Genomic DNA, 9,298 nt, shown 5'->3' with positions numbered 1-9,298 from the left:
TCCGCAATATCATTTCTTTCAGGAGTGCTAGTTCTGCAAGGTTTGCAGGAGAGCTTCTGTTAACTTTGGAAGGTAGGAGTCGAGGTACTGGCAGAAGTAAAGCTTTAAGGATGGGGCGTGAGTCGTGCTTGGGTGGCGCAGTTGGTAGAGCACTTGCCCGCGAGAGACAAACGTCCCAAGTTCGTGTCTCGGTCCGGCACACAGTTTTAATCTGCCAGGGAGTTTCATATCAGCGCACACTCTCCAGCAGAGTGAAAATCTCATTCTGCAAACATTCCCTAGGCTGTGGCTATGCCATGTCTCCGCAATATCCTTTCTTTCAGGAGTGCTAGATCTGCAAGGTTCGCAGGAAAGCTTCTGTTAACTTTGGAAGGTAGGAGACGAGGTACTGGCAGAAGTAAAGCTGTGAGGATGGGGCGTGAGTCGTGCTTCGGTGGCTCAGTTGGTAGAGCACTTTCCCGCGAGTGGCAAATGTCCCGAGTTCGAGTCTCGGTCCGCCACGCAGATTTAATCTGCCAGGAAGTTTCATATCAGCACACACTCCATTGCAGAGTGAAAATCTCATTCTGGAAACATTCCCCAGGCTGTGGCTATGCCATTCTCCGCAATATTCTTTCTATCAGGAGTGCTAGTGCTGCAAGATTCGCAGGAGAGCTTCTGTTATCTTTGGAAGGTAGGAGACGAGGTACTGGCAGAAGTAAAGCTGTGAGGATGGGGTGTGAGTTGTGCTTGGGTGGCTCGGTTGGTAGAGCACTTGCCCCCAAGAGGCAAAGGCCCCGAGTTCGAGTCTCGGTTCGGCACGCAGTTTTAATCTGCCAGGAAGTTTCATATCAGCGAACACTCCGCTGCAGAGTGAAAATCTCATTCTGGAAACATTCCCCAGGCTATAGCTATGCCATGTCTCCGCAATATCCTTTCTTTCAGGAGTGCTAGTTCTGCAAGGTTCGCAGGAGAGCTTCTGTTTACTTTGGAAGGTAGGAGACGAGGTACTGGCAGAAGTAAAGCTGAGAGGATGGAGCGTGAGTTGTGCTTGGGTGGCTCGGTTGGTAGAGCACTTGCCCGCGAGAGGCAAATGTCCCGAGTTCCAGTCTCGGTCCGGCACTCAGTTTGAATCTGCCAGGAAGTTTCATATCGGCGCACACTCCGCTGCAGAGTGAAAATCTAATTCTGGAAACATTCCCCAGGCTGTAGCCATGCCACGTCTCCGCAATATCCTTTCTTTCAGGAGTGCTACTTCTGCAAGGTTCGCAGGAGAGCTTCTGTTAACTTTGGAAGGTAGGAGACGAGGTACTGGCAGAAGTAAAGCTGTGAGGATGGAGCGTGAGTTGTGCTTGGGTGGCTCGGTTGGTAGAGCACCCTCCCGCGAGAGGCAAATGTCCCGAGTTCGAGTCTCGGTCCGGCACGCAATTTTAATCTGCCAGGAAGTTTCATATCAGGCACACTCCGCTGCAGAGCGAAAATCTCATTCTGGAAACATTCCCCAGGCCGTGGCTATGCCATGTCTCCGCAATATCCTTTCTTTCAGGAGTGCTAGTTCTGCAAGGTTCGCAGGAGTGCTTCTGTTATCTTTGGAAGGTAGGAGACGAGGTACTGGCAGAAGTAAGGCTGTGAGTATGGGGCGTTAGTTGTGCTTGGGTGGCTCGGTTGGTAGAGCACTTGCCCGCGAGAGGCAAATGTCCCGAGTTCGAGTCTCGGTCCGGCACGCAGTTTTAATCTGCCAGGAAGTTTCATATCAGCGCACACTCCGCTGCAGAGTGAAAATCTCATTCTGGAAACCTTCCCCAGGCTGTAGCTATGCCATGTCTCCGCAATACCCTTTCTTTCAGGAGTGCTAGTTCTGCAAGGTTCGCAGGAGAGCTTCTGTTAACTTTGGAAGGTACGAGACGAGGTACTGGCAGAAGTAAAGCTGTGAGGATGGAGCGTGAGTTGTGCTTGGGTGGCTCGGTTGGTAGAGCACTTGCCCGTGAGAGGCAAATGTCCCGAGTTCGAGTCTCGGTCCGGCACGCAGTTTTAATCTGCCAGGAAGTTTCATATCAGCGGACACTCCGCTGCAGAGTGAAAATCTCATTCTGGAAATATTCCCCAGTCTGTAGCTATGCCATGTCTCCGCAATATCCTTTCTTTCAGGAGTGCTAGTTCTGCAAGGTTCGCGGGAGAGCTTCTGTTAACTTTGGAAGGTAGGAGACGAGGTACTGGCAGAAGTAAAGCTGTGAGGATGGAGCGTGAGTCGTGCTTGGGTGGCTCAGTTGGTAGAGCACATGCCTGCGAGAGCCAAAGGTCCCGAGTTCGAGTCTTGGTCCGGCACACAGTTTTAATCAGCCAGGAAGTTTCATATCAGCGCACACTCTCCTGCAGAGTGAAAATCTCATTCTGGAAACATTCCCCAGGCTGTGGCTATGCCATGTCTCCGCAATATCCTTTCTTTCAGGAGGGCTAGAACTGCAAGGTTCGCAGGAGAGCTTCTGTTATCTTTGGAAGGTAGGAGACGAGGTACTGGTAGAAGTAAAGCTGTGAGGATGGGGCGTGAGTCATGCTTGGGTGGCTCAGTTGGTAGAGCACTTGCCCGCGAGAGGCAAATGTCCCGAGTTCGAGTCTCGGTCCGGCACGCCGATTTAATTTGCCACGAAGTTTCATTTCAGCGCACACTCCACTGCAGAGTGAAAATCTCATTTTGGAAACATTCCCCAGGCTGTGGCTATGCCATGTCTCCGCAATATCATTTGTTTCAGGAGTGCCAGTTCTGCAAGATTCGCAGGGGAGCTTCTGTTAACTTTGGAAGGTAGGAGACGATGTACTGGCAGAAATAAAGCTGTGAGCATGGGGCGTGAGTTGTGCTTGGGTGGCTCGGTTGGTAGAGCCCTTGCCCGCGAGAGGCAAATCCCCCGAGTTCGAGTCTTGGTCAGGCACGCAGTTTCAATCTGCCAGGAAGTTTCATATCAGCGCACACTCCGCTGCAGAGTGAAAATCGCGTTCTGCAAACATTCCCCAGGCTGTAGCTATGCCATGTCTCCGCAATATCTTTTCTTTCAGGAGTGCTAGTTGTGCAAGGTTCGCAGGAGAGCTTCTGTTAACTTTGGAAGGTAGGAGACGAGGTACTGGCAGAAGTAAAGCTGTGAGGATGTACCGTGAGTTGTGCTTGGGTGGCTTGGTTGGTAGAGCACTTGCCCGCTAGAGGCAAATGTCCCGAGTTCGAGTCTCGTTCCGGCACGCAGTTTTAATCTGCCAGCAAGTTTCATATCGGCGCACACTCCGCTGCAGAGTGAAAATCTCATTCTGGAAACATTCCCCAGGCTGTAGCCATGCCATGTCTCCGCAATATCCTTTCTTTCAGGAGTGCTAGTTCTGCAAGGTTCGCAGGAGAGCTTCTGTTAACTTTGGAAGGTAGGAGACGAGGTACTGGCAGAAGTAAAGCTGTGAGGATGGAGCGTGAGTTGTGCTTGGGTGGCTCGGTTGGTAGAGCACTTGCCCGCGAGAGGCAAATATCCCGAGTTCGAGTCTCGGTCCGGCACTCAGTTTTTATCTGCCAGGAAGTTTCATATCAGCGCACACTCCGCTGCAGAGTGAAAATCTCATTCTGGAAACATTCCCCAGGCTGTAGCTATGCCACGTCTCCGCAATATCCTTTCTTTCAGGAGTGGTAGTTCTGCAAGGTTCGCAGGAGAGCTTCTGTTAACTTTGGAAGGTAGGAGAAGAGGTACTGGCCGAAGTAAAGCTGTGAGGATGGAGCGTGAGTTGTGCTTGGGTGGCTCGGTTGGTAGAGCACTTGCCCGCGAGAGGCAAATGTCCCGAGTTCGAGTCTCCGTCCGGCACGCAGTTTTAATCTGCCAGGAAGTTTCATATCAGCGCACACTCCGCTGCAGAGCGAAAATCTCATTCTGGAAACATTCCCCAGGCCATGGCTATGCCATGTCTCCGCAATATCCTTTCTTTCAGGAGTGCTAGTTCTGCAAGGTTCGCAGGAGAGCTTCTGTTATCTTTGGAAGGTAGGAGACGAAATACTGGCAGAAGTAAAGCTGTGAGTATGGGGCGAGAGTTGTGCTTGGGTGGCTCTGTTGGTAGAGCACTTGCCCGCGAGAGGCAAATGTCCCGAGTTCGAGTCTCGGTCCGGCACGCAGTTTTAATCTGCCAGGAAGTTTCATATCAGCGCACACTTCGCTGCAGAGTGAAAATCTCATTCTGGAAACCTTCCCCAGGCTGTAGCTATGCCATGTCTCCGCAATACCCTTTCTTTCAGGAGTGCTAGTTCTGCAAGGTTCGCAGGAGAGCTTCTGTTAACTTTGGAAGGTACGAGACGAGGTACTGGCAGAAGTAAAGCTGTGAGGATGGAGCGTGAGTTGTGCTTGGGTGGCTCGGTTGGTAGAGCACTTGCCCGTGAGAGGCAAATGTCCCGAGTTCGAGTCTCGGTCCGGCACGCAGTTTTAATCTGCCAGGAAGTTTCATATCAGCGTACACTCCGCTGCAGAGTGAAAATCTCATTCTGGAAACATTCCCCAGGCTGTAGCTATGCCATGTCTCCGCAATATCCTTTCTTTCAGGAGTGCTAGTTCTGCAAGGTTCGCGGGAGAGCTTCTGTTAACTTTGGAAGGTAGGAGACGAGGTACTGGCAGAAGTAAAGCTGTGAGGATGGAGCGTGAGTCGTGCTTGGGTGGCTCAGTTGGTAGAGCACATGCCCGCGAGAGCCAAAGGTCCCGAGTTCGAGTCTCGGTCCGGCACACAGTTTTAATCTGCCAGGAAGTTTCATATCAGCGCACACTCTCCTGCAGAGTGAAAATCTCATTCTGGAAACATTCCCCAGGCTGTGGCTATGAGATGTCTCCGCAATATCCTTTCTTTCAGGAGTGCTAGTTCTGCAAGGTTCGCAGGAGAGCTTCTGTTAACTTTGGAAGGTAGGAGACGAGGTACTGGTAGAAGTAAAGCTGTGAGGATGGGGCGTGAGTCGTGCTTGGGTGGCTCAGTTGGTAGAGCACTTGCCCGCGAGAGGCAAATGTCCCGAGTTCGAGTCTCGGTCCGGCACGCAGATTTAATCTGCCACGAAGTTTCATTTCAGCGCACACTCCACTGCAGAGTGAAAATCTCATTTTGGAAACATTCCCCAGGCTGTGGCTATGCCATGTCTCCGCAATATCATTTGTTTCAGGAGTGCCAGTTCTGCAAGATTCGCAGGAGAGCTTCTGTTAACTTTGGAAGGTAGGAGACGATGTACTGGCAGATATAAAGCTGTGAGCATGGGGCGTGAGTTGTGCTTGGGTGGCTCGGTTGGTAGAGACCTTGCCCGCGAGAGGCAAATGTCCCGAGTTCGAGTCTCGGTCCGGCACGCAGTTTTAATCTGCCAGGAAGTTTCATATCAGCGCACACTCCGCTGCAGAGTGAAAATCTCATTCTGGAAACATTCCCCAGGCTGTAGCTATGCCATGTCTCCGCAATATCCTTTCTTTCAGGAGTGCTAGTTCTGAAAGGTTCGCAGGAGAGCTTCTGTTAACTTTGGAAGGTAGGAGACGAGGTACTGGCAGAAGTAAAGCTGTGAGCATGGGGCGTGAGTCGTGCTTGGGTGGCTCGGTTGGTAGAGCATCTGCCCGTGAGAGGCAAATGTCCTGAGTTCGAGTCTCGGTCCGGCACGCAGTTTTAATCTGCCTGGAAGTTTCATATCAGCGCACACTCCGCTGCAGAGTGAAAATCTCATTCTGGAAACATTCCCCAGGCTGTGGCTATGCCATGTCTCTACAATATCATTCTTTCAGGAGTGCCAGTTCTGCAAGGTTCGCAGGAGAGCTTCTGTTATCTTTGGAAGGTAGGAGACGAGATACTGGAAGAAGAAAAGCTGTGAGGATGGGGCGTGAGTCGTGCTTGGGTGGCTCAGTTGGTAGAGCGCTTCCCCGCGAGAGGCAAATGTCCCGAGTTCGAGTCTCGGTCCGGCACGCAGATATAATCTGCCAGGAAGTTTCATTTCAGCGCACACTCCACTGCAGAGTGAAAATCTCATTCTGGAAACATTCCCCAGGCTGTGGCTATGCCATGTCTCCACAATATCATTTCTTTCAGGAGTGCCAGTTCTGCAAGGTTCACAGGAGAGCCTCCGTTATCTTTGGAAGGTAGGAGACGAGGTACTGGCAGAAGTAAAGCTGTGAGGATGGGGCGTGAGTCGTGCTTGGGTGGCTCAGTTGGTAGAGCACTTGCCCGCGAGAGGCAAGGGTCCCGAGTTCGAGTCTCGGTCCGGCACGCAGTTTTAATCTGCCAGGAAGTTTCATATCAGCGCACACTCCGCTGCAGAGTGATAATCTCATTCTGGAAACATTCCCCAGGCTGTAGCTATGCCATGTATCTGCAATATCCTTTCTTTCAGGAGTGCTAGTTCTGCAAGGTTCGCAGGAGAGCTTCTGTTATCTTTGGAAGGTATGAGACGGGGTACTGGCAGAAGTAAAGCTGTGAGGATGGAGCGTGAGTTGTGCTTGGGTGGCTCGGTTGGTAAAGCACTTGCCCGCGAGAGGCAAATGTCCCGAGTTCGAGTCTCGGTCCGGCACACAGTTTTAATCTGCCAGGAAGTTTCGTATCAGTGCACACTCCGCTGCAGAGTGAAAATCTCATTCTGGAAACATTCCCCAGGCTGTAGCTATTAGATGTCTCAGCAATATCCTTTCTTTCAGGAGTGCTAGTTCTGCAAGGTTCGCAGGAGAGCTTCTGTTAACTTTGGAAGGTAGGAGACGAGGTACTGGCAGAAATAAAGCTGTGAGGATGGAGCGTGAGTTGTGCTTGGGTGGCTCGGTTGGTAGAGCACTTGCCCGCGAGAGGCAAATGTCCCGAGTTCGAGTCTCGGTCCGGCACGCAGTTTTAAACTGCCAGGAAGTTTCATATCAGCGCACACTCCGCTGCAGAGTGAAAATCTCATTCTGGAAACATTCCCCTGGCTGTAGCTATGCCATGTCTCCACAATATCCTTTCTTTCAGGAGTGCTAGTTCTGTAAGGTTCGCAGGAGAGCTTCTGTTATCTTTGGAAGGTATGAGACGGGGTACTGGCAGAAGTAAAGCTGTGAGGATGGAGCGTGAGTTGTGCTTGGGTGGCTCGGTTGGTAAAGCACTTGCCCGCGAGAGGCAAATGTCCTGAGTTCGAGTGTCGGTCCGGCACGCAGTTTTAATCTGCCAGGAAGTTTCACATCAGCGCACACTCCGCTGCAGAGTGAAAATCTCATTCTGGAAACATTCCCCAGGCTGTAGCTATGCCATGTCTCCGCAATATCCTTTCTTTCAGGAGTGCTAGTTCTGAAAGCTTCGCAGGAGAGCTTCTGTTAACTTTGGAAGGTAGGAGACGAGGTACTGGCAGAAATAAAGCTGTGAGCATGGGGCGTGAGTTGTGCTTGGGTGGCTCAGTCGGTAGAGCACTTGCCCCCGAGAGGCAAAGGTCCCGAGTTCGAGGCTCGGTCCGACACGCAGTTCTAGTCTGCCAGGAAGTTTCATATCAGCGCACACTCCACTGCAGAGTGAAAATCTCATTCTGGAATCATTCCCCAGGCTGTAGCTATGCCATGTCTCCGCAATATTCTTTCTTTCAGGAGTGCTAGTTCTGCAAGGTTCGCAGGAGAGCTTCTGTTAGCTTTGGAAGATAGGAGGCGAGGTACTGGAAGAAATAAAGCTGTGAGCATGGGGCGTGAGTTGTGCTTGGGTGGCTCGGTTGGTAGAGCACTTGCCCGCGAGAGGCAAATGTCCCGAGTTCGAGTCTCGGTCCGGCACGCAGTTTTAAACTGCCAGGAAGTTTCATATCAGCGCACACTCCGCTGCAGAGTGAAAATCTCATTCTGGAAACATTCCCCTGGCTGTAGCTATGCCATGTCTAAGCAATATCCTTTCTTTCAGGAGTGCTAGTTCTGCAAGGTTCGCAGGAGAGCTTCTGTTAGCTTTGGAAGGTAGGAGACGAGGTACTGGCAGAAGTAAAGCTGTGAGGATGGAGCATGAGTTGTGCTTCGGTGGCTCAGTTGGTTGAGCGCTTGCCCGCAAGAGGCAAATGTCCCGAGTTCGAGTCTCAGTCCGGCACACAGTTTTAATCTGCCAGGAAGTTTTGTATCAGCGCACACTCCGCTGCAGAGTGAAAATCTCATTCTGGAAACATTCCCGAGGCTGTAGCTATGCCATGTCTCCGCAATATCCTTTATTTCAGGAGTGCTAGTTCTCCAAGATTCGCGGATGATTTTCTGTTAACTTTGGAAGGTAGGAGACGAGGTACTGGCAGAAGTAAAGCTGTGAGGATGGAGCGTGAGTTGTGCTTGGGTGGCTCAGTTGGTAGAGGACTTGCCCGCGAGAGGCAAATGTCCCGAGTTCGAGTCTCGGTCCGGCACGCAGTTTTAATCCGCCAGGAAGTTTCGTATCAGCGCACACTCCGCTGCAGCGTGAAAATCTCATTCTGGAAACATTCCCCAGGCTGTAGCTATGCCATGTCTCCGCAATATCCTTTCTTTCAGGAGTGCTAGTTCTCCAAGATTCGCAGATGATTTTCTGTTAACTTTGGAAGGTATGAGACGAGGTACTGGCAGAAGTAAAGCTGTGAGGATGGAGCGTGAGTTGTGCTTGGGTGGCTCAGTTGGTAGAGCACTTGCCCGCAAGAGGCAAACGTCCCGAGTTCGAGTCTCAGTCCGGCACGCAGTTTTAATCTGCCAGGAAGTTTCGTATCAGCGCACACTCCGCTGCACAGTGAAAATCTCATTCTGGAAACATTCCGCAGGCTGTAGCTATGCCATGTCTCCGCAATATCCTTTCTTTCAGGAGTGCTAGTTCTGCAAGGTTCGCAGGAGAGCTTCTGTTAACTTTGAAAGGTAGGAGACGAGGTACTGGCAGAAGTAATGCTGTGAGGATGGGGCGTGAGTCGTGCTTGGGTGGCTCAGTTGGTAGAGCACTTGCCCGCGAGAGGCAAATGTCCCGATTTCGAGTCTTTGTACGGCACGCAGTTTTAATCTGGCAGGAAGTTTCATATCAGCGCACACTCCGCTGCAGAGTGAAAATCTCATTCTGGAAACATTCCCCAGGCTGTAGCTATGCCATGTCTCCGCAATATCCTTTCTTTCAGGAGTGCTAGTTCTCCAAGATTCACAGACGATTTTCTGTTAACTTTGGAAGGTAGGAGACGAGGTACTGGCAGAAGTAAAGCTGTGAGGATGGAGCGTGAGTTGTGCTTGGGTGGCTCGGTTGGCAGAGCACTTGAAACCGAGATCAAAGGTCCCGAGTTCGGGTCTCTGTCCGGCACGCAGTTTTAATGTGCCAGGAAGTTTCATATCAGCGCACACTCCACTGCAGAATGAAAATCTCATTCTGGAAG

This window comes from Schistocerca piceifrons, chromosome 11 (assembly GCF_021461385.2).
Source record: "Schistocerca piceifrons isolate TAMUIC-IGC-003096 chromosome 11, iqSchPice1.1, whole genome shotgun sequence".
Classification (NCBI taxonomy): Eukaryota; Metazoa; Arthropoda; class Insecta; order Orthoptera; family Acrididae; genus Schistocerca; species Schistocerca piceifrons.
Note: the sequence above shows the minus strand (reverse complement) of the source record.